The sequence below is a fragment of the Triticum aestivum genome, chromosome 2A, assembly GCF_018294505.1.
Source record: "Triticum aestivum cultivar Chinese Spring chromosome 2A, IWGSC CS RefSeq v2.1, whole genome shotgun sequence".
In the NCBI taxonomy this organism is placed as follows: domain Eukaryota; kingdom Viridiplantae; phylum Streptophyta; class Magnoliopsida; order Poales; family Poaceae; genus Triticum; species Triticum aestivum.
The window spans coordinates 502,707,324-502,719,664 of NC_057797.1; positions in this window are offsets into that span (position 1 = coordinate 502,707,324).

The window sequence follows — 12,341 nt, forward strand, 5'->3', positions numbered from 1 at the left end:
TCCAAGAACCGACGCGAACTACCTAACTGGACCAGTCTGCACGAAACCTCCCGGTTCACCCGGCCCACGCCCGAACCGCGCCACCACCTACCAGCCTGTTGGGCCCAACGTGAGTAGCCCACTTCTATTCATCGCCCTGAGTGTCTCTTAGCTAACCTGCGCTCATGTGAAATCGGCCAAGTCATTTTCCGTTTCAGCATCAGATGAGCATCTTTGACATGTCATATCTCTTCATCTGTTGCTCCGTTTCGTGCGTGCAATATATCAAAATGTTCATCTGGTTGTCCTCTTCATTTCATTCCATTGCACCATGCTTGTTTGAGTCCATCTTGATACCCTAAATGCGGTTGCAAGAGTGCTATAAAATGTTAGGTGCTGATTCTTATCAGTTTATGAGCATTTGTCATTTTTGCCATGTTTAATGTGTGCCTCCTATGAACTTGAGCCCTACATGTGTTTTGGGCTATGCCATGCCATCTTTACATGGGTGTATGCCATGTAGTTTTGTGATCATTGTGGTGACTAGCACAAGCATGCAAAGTAGCTCTCGTGATGTTGCTGATTTCAGGGACTTCGAATTTCACTAAGTCCTTTTCCTACTGTTATTTTTATGCCATGTATTCATGTCGCTACAGAGAGATCCATGCCTCTTTCGAGCATGTTCAGTAAGGATGATTTTGAGATATTGGTATGTTCTATCCATCCATGTCTTTGTTTGCAATTATGGAGTACCCTAGCATGACTCAATCTTGCTCTACTTTTGCTATAAAATGTTCCTAGCAGATTGTTTACATTTTATTCAATTTTGCCAAGGTTGTTGTAGTTGATCCATGCATGCTATGATATTGTTCATGCCATGGTTAGCTTCTTAATCATGTCTTCTTGTTGGGTGTATGCTTATCTTGTCATGCAATGCCTTGTGTTGAGTGCATCGAGCTCGCAAACATGCCTACGTAATTCTCTTTTTGCCATGTCCAGTTTTCTGCTAAGTTTGAATTTGTTAACGATACTTGCTATGTTTACATGTGTGCCATCATATCTTCTGATCCTTTTTAGCTTATGGTCAGCAAGGGACTTTTATTATATGCTTTGAGTAGTTTCATGCCGTGCCTTGCTTTGCCATGATATGTTCCTGTAGCATGTTGTTATCTTGCTCTAAACATTGCTTCCTGATATTAATTCCTGACATGTTAGTATTTTCACCAAGTCTGAGATGCTGATATCTTTTGCACTTTTGGCATGCTTGTTTGAACCTGCTATTGTGTGAATTAGCCATAGCTCAGTGTTCATCTTTTGTCAGGCATCTTGAGTAGATCACTGCCATGTGCTTTGTTGCTATTTTGGAGTGCAGTAGCTTAGTTTCTTGTTGCATTCTAGATGGCATTGTGCGGTTAATCGCAGAATAGTGCCATTATTGTTTTGCTTGCCATTTCCAAACCGTGCATCCGATTCCGGTGATCTTTATATCGATTTTGACCGAAATCATCCCATCTTTCCAGCGGCACTCTTGGATTGCCAAGTTGATGCCTTGATCAATCTTTTCCTTCCGGAGCTCGCATATGCATTGCATATCACATCCCGCATATCATGCCATGTTTTGCATCATGTTGCTTGCGCATTGCACCGTGGTTGATTGTCGTTCCCTTTGCTTGTGTTCTTGATTTGGGTAGAGCCGGGAGATGAGTACGTGATCGAGGTACCCGTTGAGTACGTTTACGAGGATCAAGCTTCCGTCTTCTCGGAGAACTTTGCAGCCAAGATGACCATACCCTCGAAATCACTTCTATCTTTGCTTGCTAGTTGCTCGCTCTATTGCTATGCCTATGCCGCGATACCTACCACATGCTTTTTCATGCCTCCCATATTGCCATGTCAAACCTCTAACTTACCTTGTCCTAGCAAACCATTGTTTGGCTATGTTACCGCTTTGCTCAGCCCCTCTTATAGCGTTGCTATTTGCATGTGAAGATTGGAGTTTGTTCCTTGTTGGAACATGGATATTTTGTTGGGATATCACAATATCTATTATTTAATTAATGCATCTATATACTTGGTAAAGGGTGGAAGGCTCGGCCTTATGCCTGGTGTTTTTGTTCTACTCTTGCCGCCCTAGATTCCGTCATACCGGTGTTATGTTCCTTGATTTTGCGTTCCTTACGCGGTTGGGTTATAATGGGAACCCCTTGATAGTTCACTTTGAATAAAACTCCTCTAGCAAGGCCCAACCTTGGTTTTACCATTTGCACTAACAACCTATCACCTTCCCTTGGGTTCTGCAGACTCAAGGGTCATCTTTATTTTAACCCCCCCGGGCCAGTGCTTGTCTAAGTGTTGGTCCGAAACAGAGCCATTTGTGGTGCCACCTCGGGGAAACTTGAGGGCTGGTTTTAGTTGTACGTAGTGTTCATCCGGTGTTGCCCTGAGAACGAAATATGTGCATCTCCTATTAGGATGTCGGCACATCGGGCGGTCTTGCTGGTCTTGTTTTACCATTGTCCGAAGTCTTGTAATCGGGATTCCGAGCCTGATCGGGTCTTCCTAGGAGAAGGAATATCCTTCGTTGACCGAGAGCTTGTGATGGGCTAAGTTGGGACACCCCTGCATGGTTTTGAACTTTTGAAAGCCGTCCCGCGGTTATGGGCAGATGGGAATTTGTTAATGTCCGGTTGTAGAAAACTTGACACTTAACTTAATTAAAATGCATCAACCGCGTGTGTAGCCGTGATGGTCTCTTCTCGGCGGGGTCCAGGAAGTGAACACGGTGTTGGAGTTATGCTTGAACGTAAGTAGTTTCAGGATCACTTCTTGATCACTTCTAGTTCACGACCGTGCCTTGCCTTCTCTTCTCGCTCTCATTTGCGTAAGTTAGCCACCATATATGCTAGTGCTTGCTGCAGCTCCACCTCACATACCTTTTCCTACCCATAAGCTTAAATAGTCTTGATCGCGAGGGTGTGAGATTGCTGAGTCCCCGTGACTCATAGTTTACTGCAAAAACCAGTTGCAGGTGTCGATGATAACTGTGCAGGTAACGCAACCAAGCTCAAGGAGGAGCTTGATGAAGATCTGGTTCATTGTGTTATATCATTTCAGTTGATCAGTAGTGGACCCAGTCGGGGTGATCGGGGATCTTTTGCATTAGGGGTAGTCTTCTTTTATTTTGGTTCCTTAGTCGGACCTTCTTTGTATCTGGATGATGTAATGCTATTCTTATGTATTGTGTAAAGTGGTGATTGTAACCAACTCTTTATCTCTATCTTATTCAGTACATGGGATGTGTAAAGATTACCCCTCTTGCGACATGCCTACTATGTAGTTATGCCTCTCAGTCGTGCTCCGACACGTGGGAGATATAGCCGCATCGTGGGTGTTACAATTGTCTTCCTTATGAGTGGCGGTCGGGGACGAGCGATGGCCTTTTCCTACCAATCTACCCCCCTAGGGGCATGCGTAGTAGTACTTTGCTTCGAGGCCTAATAAACTTTTGCAATAAGTATATGAGTTCTTTATGACTAATGTGAGTCCATGGATTATACGCACTCTTGCCTCTCCACAATTTGGTAGCCTCTATGGTACCGTGCATTGCCCTTTCTCACATCGAGACGTGGTGCAAACTTTGCAGGTGCATCCAAACCCCGTGATATGATACGCTCTATCACACATAAGCCTTATTATATCTTCCTCAAAACAACCACCATACCTACCTATTATGGCTTTTCCATGGCCATCCTGAGATGTATTGCCATGCAACTTCCACCACTTCCATTTGATAACTTGAGCGTTCATTGTCATATTGCTTTGCATGATCATATAGCTGACATAGTAGTTGTGGCTCAGCCATCGTTCAACATTTTTCATACATGTTACGCTAGATCATTTCACATCCTGGTACATGCCAAAGACATTCATATAGAGTCATATTTTGTCATAGGTATCGAGTTGTAATTTTTATTTCTTTTGAGTTATAAGTAAATAGAAGTGTGATGATCATAATTATTCATTTTTAGAGCAGTGCCCCACAAGTCAGGATGAGACTCCGGACAATGAGAGAAAAAGAAAAAAAGAAGAAAAATAAAGAAAAAAGAAAAAGAAAAAATGAAAAAATGAAAAAAATGAAAAACAAAAGAAAAAGAATAAATAAACAAAGAGAGAAGGGCATTGCTAGTATCCTTTACCACACTTGTGCTTCAAAGTAGCACCATGTTTTTCATATGGAGAGTTTCCTATGTTGTCACTTTCATAAAGTTGTAGGAATTTTTCAATATAGGATTAGATGCACACCCACTTAGTTTTCATATTGAGCTTTCATACACTTATAGCTCTTAGTGTATTCTTTGCATGGCAGTCCCTACTCGTCACGTTGACATCAATTGATGGGCATCTCCATAGCCCGTTGGTTAGCTGCGTCGATGTGAGACTTTCTTACTTTTTGTCTTCTCTATACTTACCCCTATCACTGTACTCTATTCCACCTATAGTGCTATATCCATGGCTTTTGCTCATGTATTGCGTGAGGGTTGAAAAAGCTGAATCGCGTTAAAAAGTATGAACAAATTGCTCGACATGTCATCAGGCTTGTGCATGATAAATACTTTGTGTTAAGAAGACAGAGCATGACAAGACTATATGATTTTGTAGGGATAGCTTTCTTTAGCGTTGATATTTTGAAAGACATGATTGTTTGTTGGGATGCCTGAGTATTGATGTCTTCATGTCAAACTATAGACTATTGCTTTGAATCACTTATGTCTTAATATTCATGGCATGATTAAGATATATGATCAAGTTTATGCTAGGTAGCATTCCACATCAAAAATTGTCTTTTTTTATCATTTACCTGCTCGAGGACGAGCAGGAATTAAGCTTGGGCATGCTGATACGTCTCCATCGTATCTATAAATTTTGATTGTTTCATGCCAATATTATACAACTTTTATACACTTTTGGCAACTTTTTATATGATTTATTGGACTAACCTATTAATCCAGTGCCCAGTGCTAGTTCCTGTTTTCTGCATGTTTTTTGTATCACAGAGTATCCATATCAAACAAAGTCCAAATGAAATAAAATTTTACGGAGAATTATTTTGGAATATATGTGATTTTTGGGAGTTGGAATCACCGCAAATGGAGGCCCACACAGCCCACAAGACACCATGGCGCGCCAGAGGCCACTGGCGCATGGTGGTGGGTTGTGCCCTCCTCGAACGTTGGTTGGAGCACTACTTCGGGCTCAAGGAAGCTTATATCTAAAAAAACATGTTAAAATCTCAGCGCAATCGTAGTTACGGATCTCCCGGAATATAAGAAACGCTTTTCTGCCAAATTTGGGGAAGGCGGAAAGAGAAGAGAATAGAGAGGGAGATCCAATCTCAGAGGGGCTCCCACCCCTCCGCCGCTAAGGAGACCAAGGACCAGAGGGGGAGCACTCCTCCCATCTAGGGGGGAGGCCAAGGAAGAAGAAGGAGCAGGGATCTCTTCCCCTCACTTCCGGTGGTGTCGGAGCGCCGCCGGGGGAACGATCGGGACGGCGATCTACATCAACAATCTTGCTACCGTCAACACCAACTTTCTCCCCCTCCATGCAGCGATGTAACACCTCTTCTCCCCACTGTAATCTCTAGTTAAGCATGGTGCTCAACTCCATATATTATTTCCCAAAGAACTATGGTTATCCTGTGATGTTTGAGTAGATCTGTTTTGTCCTGTGGATTAATCGTGATCTTGGTTGGTATGATTGCATATTTTATTTGTGTTGCTATCCTACGGTGCCCTCCATTTTCGTGCAAACGTGAGGGCCCCCCGCTGTAGGGTGTTGCAATATGTTCATGGTTCTCTTATGGTGGGTTTCAAGAGTGACAGAAGCTTAGACCCGAGTAGGTGGGCTATGGCGTATGGGGGTAAAGAGGACTTGATACTTAATGCTATGGTTGGGTTTCATGACCTTAATGATCTTTAGTAGTTGCGGATGCTTGCTAGAGTTCCAATCATAAGTGCATATGATCCATGTAGAGAAAGTATGTTAGCTCATGCATGTCCGTCATGTAGAATTGCAAGAATGATTATCGGTACTTGTTATCGATTGCCTAGGGACAAATAATTTTCTTGTTTATAAAAACCCTTTTACTAAACACCTAACTTTTGTTATCTTGCAAAGTACTTCTTGTTTTATTCTTGCAAAGTAGTTCTAGCATCACGTCTACAAAATAGTTCCATACTTGTTTCCGATAAAGCAAAAGTCAAGTGTGCGTAGAGTTGTATCGGTGGTCGATAGAACTTGATGGAATATTTGTTATGCCTTTAGGTCCTCATTGGGTTCGACACTCTTATTTATCGAACTAGGCTACAAATGATCCCCTATACTTATGGGTTTTCAATAATTTGATATGTGGGTGTACCGGTGCTTGGGTGCTGCCCTTCCTTGGACAAGCCTCCCACTTATGATTAATCCCTCTTGCAAGCATGTGCAACTACGAAAGAATTATTAAGGTAAACCTAACCATAGCAAGAAACATATGGATCCAAATCAGCCCCTTACGAAGAAACGCATAAACTAGGGTTTAAGCTTCTGTCACTCTAGCAACCGATCATCTACTTATTACTTCCCAATGCCTTCCCCTAGGCCTAAATAATGGTGAAGGGTCATGTAGTCGACGTTCACATAACACCACTAGAGGAGAGACAACATACATCTCATCAAAATATTGAACGAATACCAAATTCGCATGATTACTTATAACAAGACTTCTCCCATGTCCTCAGGAACAAACATAACTACTCACTGAATAAACCAACTAGCATCAACTACAAGGAGTAATCAACACTACTAGCAACCCACAGGTACCAATCTGAGGTTTTGGGACCAAGATCAAATACCAGAGATGAACTAGGGTTTGAGAGGAGATGGTGTTGGTGAACATGTTGATGGATATTGACCCCCTCTCAATGAGAGGAACGATGGTGATGACGATGGTGATGATTTCGCTCTCCTGGATGGATGTTTCCTCGGCAGAACAGCTCCGTCGGAGCCCCTAGATTGGTTCTGCCCAGGTTCCGCCTCGAGACAGCGGCGCTTCGTCCCGAAAGCTTTCCTGAATTTTACCAGGTCAAAACACACCATATAGCAAAAGATGGGCACCGGAGGCGTGCCAGGGGGCCCACAAGGTCGGGGGGCACACCCAAGGGGGTAGGGCGCACCCTCCACCCTTGTGGCTGGCTGGTGGCCCCCCTCTGGTACTTTCTTCGCCCAATATTTTTTATATATTCCAAAAACATGCTCCATGAAGTTTCAGGACTTTTGGAGTTGTGCAGAATAGGACTCTAATATTTGCTCCTTTTCCAGTCCAGAATTCTAGCTGACGGCATTCTCCCTCTTCATGTAAACCTTATAAAATAAGAGAGAATAGGCATAAGTATTGTGATATAACGTGTAATAACAACCCATAATGAAATAAATATCAATATAAAAGCATGATGAAAAATGGACGTATCAACATCTCAGTAGAACTAGAATATAGTAGCACTTGGATCCTCGAATGGATGACTAGAGAGGACCAGATCAAATGCTCGGCTAACCCATTTTTAGCACTGTTGAATCTTCCTCGGTGTGAATTTGATGTTGGTCGTGAACACATGCTGCACTTTTGGGATGTATCCAAAGCTCAACTTCATATGCTGATGGACCCCGAACTTGTTGGTGATGAATGCACTGAGGTGAATCCAAAGAATTTGGCCTATGAGAACAAAGTGTTGTTCTACATCCTCTGGAATTCCCTCACGCCAACTAACAGGCCTGAAACTCTAAATGGCCTCGTAGTAAATGCTCTTCTGGCCACAACTCAAGGCATTCGGTTTGATGTTCCGGAACTTTTCATTCGCAACCAAGCCTACGCAGCTGATACCCCTCAAGCACTGAAGCCATATGCACCTTGGATCATGTATGCTATTGAACAGCTCCTCGAGCAAAGGTTTTTCTGCCCAGATGTCCTGAAAGTTTATATGCCAATGATATGTCTCCAACGTATATATAATTTTTTTATTCCATGCTATTATATTATCTGTTTTGGATGTTTAATGGGCTTTAATATGCACTTTTGTAATATTTTTGGGACTAACCTATTAACCGGAGGCCCAGTGCCAGTTGCTGTTTTTTTGCCTATTTCGGTGTTTCACAGAAAAGGAATATCAAACGGAATCCAAACGGAATGAAACCTTCGCACAGATCTTTTTTGGAACAAACGCAATCCAGGAGACTTGGAGTGGAGGTCAAGAAAGCAACGAGACGGCCATGAGGTAGGGCGGCGCGCCCAGGGGGCAGGCGCGCCCCCCACCCTCGTGGGCCCCTCGTGGCTCCACCGATGTACTTCCTTCGCCTATATATACTCTTATACCCTGAAAACATCCAGGGGAGCCATGGAACCACTTTTCCACCGCCGCAACCTTCTGTACCCGTGAGATCTCATCTGGGGACCTTTTCCGATGATCTGTCGGAGGGGGATTCGATCACGGAGGGCTTCTACATCAACACCATAGCCTCTCTGATGATGTGTGAGTAGTTTACCACAGACCTTCAGGTCCATTGTTATTATCTAGATGGCTTGTTCTCTCTCTTTGGTTCTCAATACAAAGTTCTCCTTGGTTTCTTGCAGATCTATTTGATGTAATTCTTTTTGTGGTGTGTTTGCCGAGATCCGATGAATTGTGGGTTTATGATCAAGATTATCTATGAACAATATTTTATTCTTCTTCTAATTCTTATATGCATGATTTGATATCTTTGCAAGTCTCTTCGAATTATCAGTTTGGTTTGGCCAACTAGATTTATCTTTCTTGAAATGGAGAAGTGCTTAGCTTTGGGTTCAATCTTGAGGTGTTCGATCCCAGTGATAGAAAGGGAACGAAAACATACTTTATTGTTGCCATCGAGGATAAAAAGATGGGGTTTATATCATATTTCTTGAGTTTATCCCTCTACATTATGTCATCTTGCCTAATGCGTTACTCTGTCTTATGAACTAAATACTCTAGATGCATGCTGGATAGCGGTCAATGTGTGGAGTAATAGTAGTAGATACATAATCATTTTGGTCTACTTGACATGGACGTGATGCCTATGTTCATGATCATGCCTATATATCATCATAACTATGCACTTTTCTATCAATTGTCCGATAGTAATTTGTTCACCCACCGTAATTATGTTATCTTGAGAGAAGCCACTAGTGAAACCTATGGCCCCGGGGTCTACTATACATCATATTAGTTTCCCGTCAACTCACCATTTCTGTTGCCGTTTATTTTGCAATCTTTACTTTTCAATCTATACAACAAAAATACCAAAAATATTTATCTTATTATCTTTATCAGATCTCACTTTTGCAAGTGGCCGTGAAGGGATTGACAACCCCTTTATCGCGTTGGTTGCGAGGTTCTTATTTGTTTGTGCAGGTACTAGGCAACTTGCGTGTAGTCTCCTACTGGATTGATACCTTGGTTCTCAAAAACTGAGGGAAATACTTACGCTACTTTGTAGCATCACCCTTTCCTCTCCAAGGGAAAACCAACACATGCTCAAGAGGTAGCAAGAAGGAGTTCTGGCGCCGTTGCTGGGGATATCTACACTCAAGCCAAGACATACCAAGTACCCATCACAAACTCTTATCCCTCGCATTACATTATTTGCCATTTGCCTCTCGTTTTCCTCTCCCCCACTTCACCTTTGCCGTTTTATTCGCCCTTTTTTCCATTTGCCTTCTCTCACTTGCCTCTTGTGTATCTGTTCTTAGTGCGGTTTATCGCCATCATGTCTGAAACTAGGGAGATTATCATTGATAAGGATAATAGTAACAAGGGACAATTGCATTTTTACCCCTAGTTGGTTCCTACCCACGGGTTTTTCCCTTACTTTTCGAGCTTGCTCAATTTTGCCCTTACTTTTTCCGTCGAGATCCCTCGAATGACCTTTGACCGTTTGACCAAAACTTTGAAAATTCATAACTAATTCATATGAACTCAGAAAAATGCAAATAAGATATCAAAATGTTCAGATAAACATTACCTTTATGGGCATATCATTTGCATTCAGGACAAAAGCATCGTTTAAACTACCCGAGGTAATTAATGTTATTAACATTATTAAAAATAAATAGGTATAAACAATATTTTTTTTCGTGAATAAAAATTATATACAAATGTAGGTGATGTTTTCTGAACATCCTAATACCTTATTTGCATTTTCCTGAGTTCGTATCAACTTGTTATGAAGTTTCCAAATAATGGTCAAAGTCATTAGAACATTCATAACAAGTTGATAAGGATAATAGGGAGATTATTGCCATCATGTCTGAAACTAGGGAGATTATCATTGATAAGGATAATAGTAACAACGGGGGAACCTTGATGCTTTTGATAATCCTCATGAAGAACCTACTATTTTACACACTAAAAAGCTTTGGATCGGTAGTGGTAATGTTATTGGAAAAGGAGTTATTCAAGATTTCTTTACTTGCGCCGGTGCTTTTCCAACTATGGGAGGGTCTATTCTTCATAGAACTAGTAGTTTCGCGGATGCTATATCTTTGCTCATAGTTGAACTTGAAAGACAATTTATTCATATGCACCCTTGCATTCAAAGGATTTTTCTAGAATTTTCCAATATGGAGCATTCTTCTGTTAAGTGAGCAGCTACCATCTTTTTAGCTCATGAGTTCAGATTTACAATAAAAGAGGCCAACGAAATTTCTTCGCATTATAGGGTGGATGTCGGCCGTCCTCCCATAGAAGTGTTCCTTTTTATCAAGAAGACATAATGCGCTGACGATCTCTAGATCATGTTGCTTTTAATGAAAACCTTAGAAAAAAGGTTCCTACCGATGTTCTAGTTGATAGAATTACTGAACTTAATGATAACTTTGCTATCCAAAACAATGGGTTAGGTTTTTGCCTTGAAGAAAAGCATGCTCAAGAGGTAGCAGACAACAGTGCGTGACACTCTCTGAATTGTGATGGACATTGGCAAATAAAAAACACCAATTGATGCTACTGCCTCTGCTTCTCAGCCTGCCTCTGCTAGAGCTCCGAAGGTCAAGAAGGACAATGTTGAAATTCCTCATGAAGAAAATCCCTCACACTATGAGATTTGTCTTCGTACTCAGCAAACCTTGGAAAGTCATATCAAGCTTGAACGCAAAGTGAATGTGGAAATGATTACTAAGATCAATTTGCTTCACAACTACGTTTGACAAGCTCTTCAGTATGAGAAGGAACAAAAGAAGTGCTCCTAGACCCTCCTGCACAAGCACTACTCTCGCAAGCAATTATCTGCCAAGGGTATCAAGGAGGAATATGATTATCTGGAGATGTTTGAAGTTCCTCGCATCCAAAGGGAAACCCCAAGGCTTCCTCAGTGTTCTGACTCCACAAATTTGCTATTCATTGAACCTGACGATGTTCTTGAATACACTACTAGAACTTTGACCTACAAGCCAAATGCACCTCGCGCTGCTACTCCCGAAGCTGATCCCGAAGCCCGTGCTGCATCGCCAACTCCTGCTTCGGCCTCGACCATTGCTCGCTCTGCTGCTCCGAACAATTCAAGCTCTGATTCTGAGGATTCTTCGGACGAGTAGTTCCTAATATGCATTCTCTCTCCTTTTTGACACTTGTTGACAAAAAGGGGAAGAAGAACATCAAGTGATGGATGCGGGTTATTTGTAGGGTGTTTCCATCCGCCATTTGGTTTTCCCGTCGAACTATTTGGTTTTCGCTGAACATTTTGCTTCTGGAACTTAATGCACTGCCTGTGGTGTTGAAATACTCGGTCGTCAAGTACTGTTAATAACCCCCTACAATGCTATGCATTTCCAAGTTATTTGTTTGCATGAGAAATCACATATTATTTACCCTTGATATTTACCTATCATGCAGGGAAAGTAAAAACATTTCAGGAGGGTCAGAAATCACGCCTCTCTAAAAGAGATATCTTACTCCTTAAATCTATATGTGTCTTATGGTTAGATGTGTTATAATGTTTTCACTATCTAACCTTGTACGAGAAGAAAGTTGCTTCAGAATAACTCTCTTGTGATTCAAGAGCAAATTCGTTTCTTTTCTTTAGAATGTTTTCCCTCGCACATCTCCTTCGTAACATCTTTGTTGTAGGAAAACCTCATTTAAAGCATATCTACTACGAGCAATATATCTATAATTCCTTTGCTCTGATTGCCCTCGTATATATAACTTGCAGGGAACTTATACCACGTGTGGTCCAAATTATGTGATGTGTTAATACTCATGGTTTTTTCTTCGTCAGAAATCATTTGAAAGTATATTCCATCTATCAAA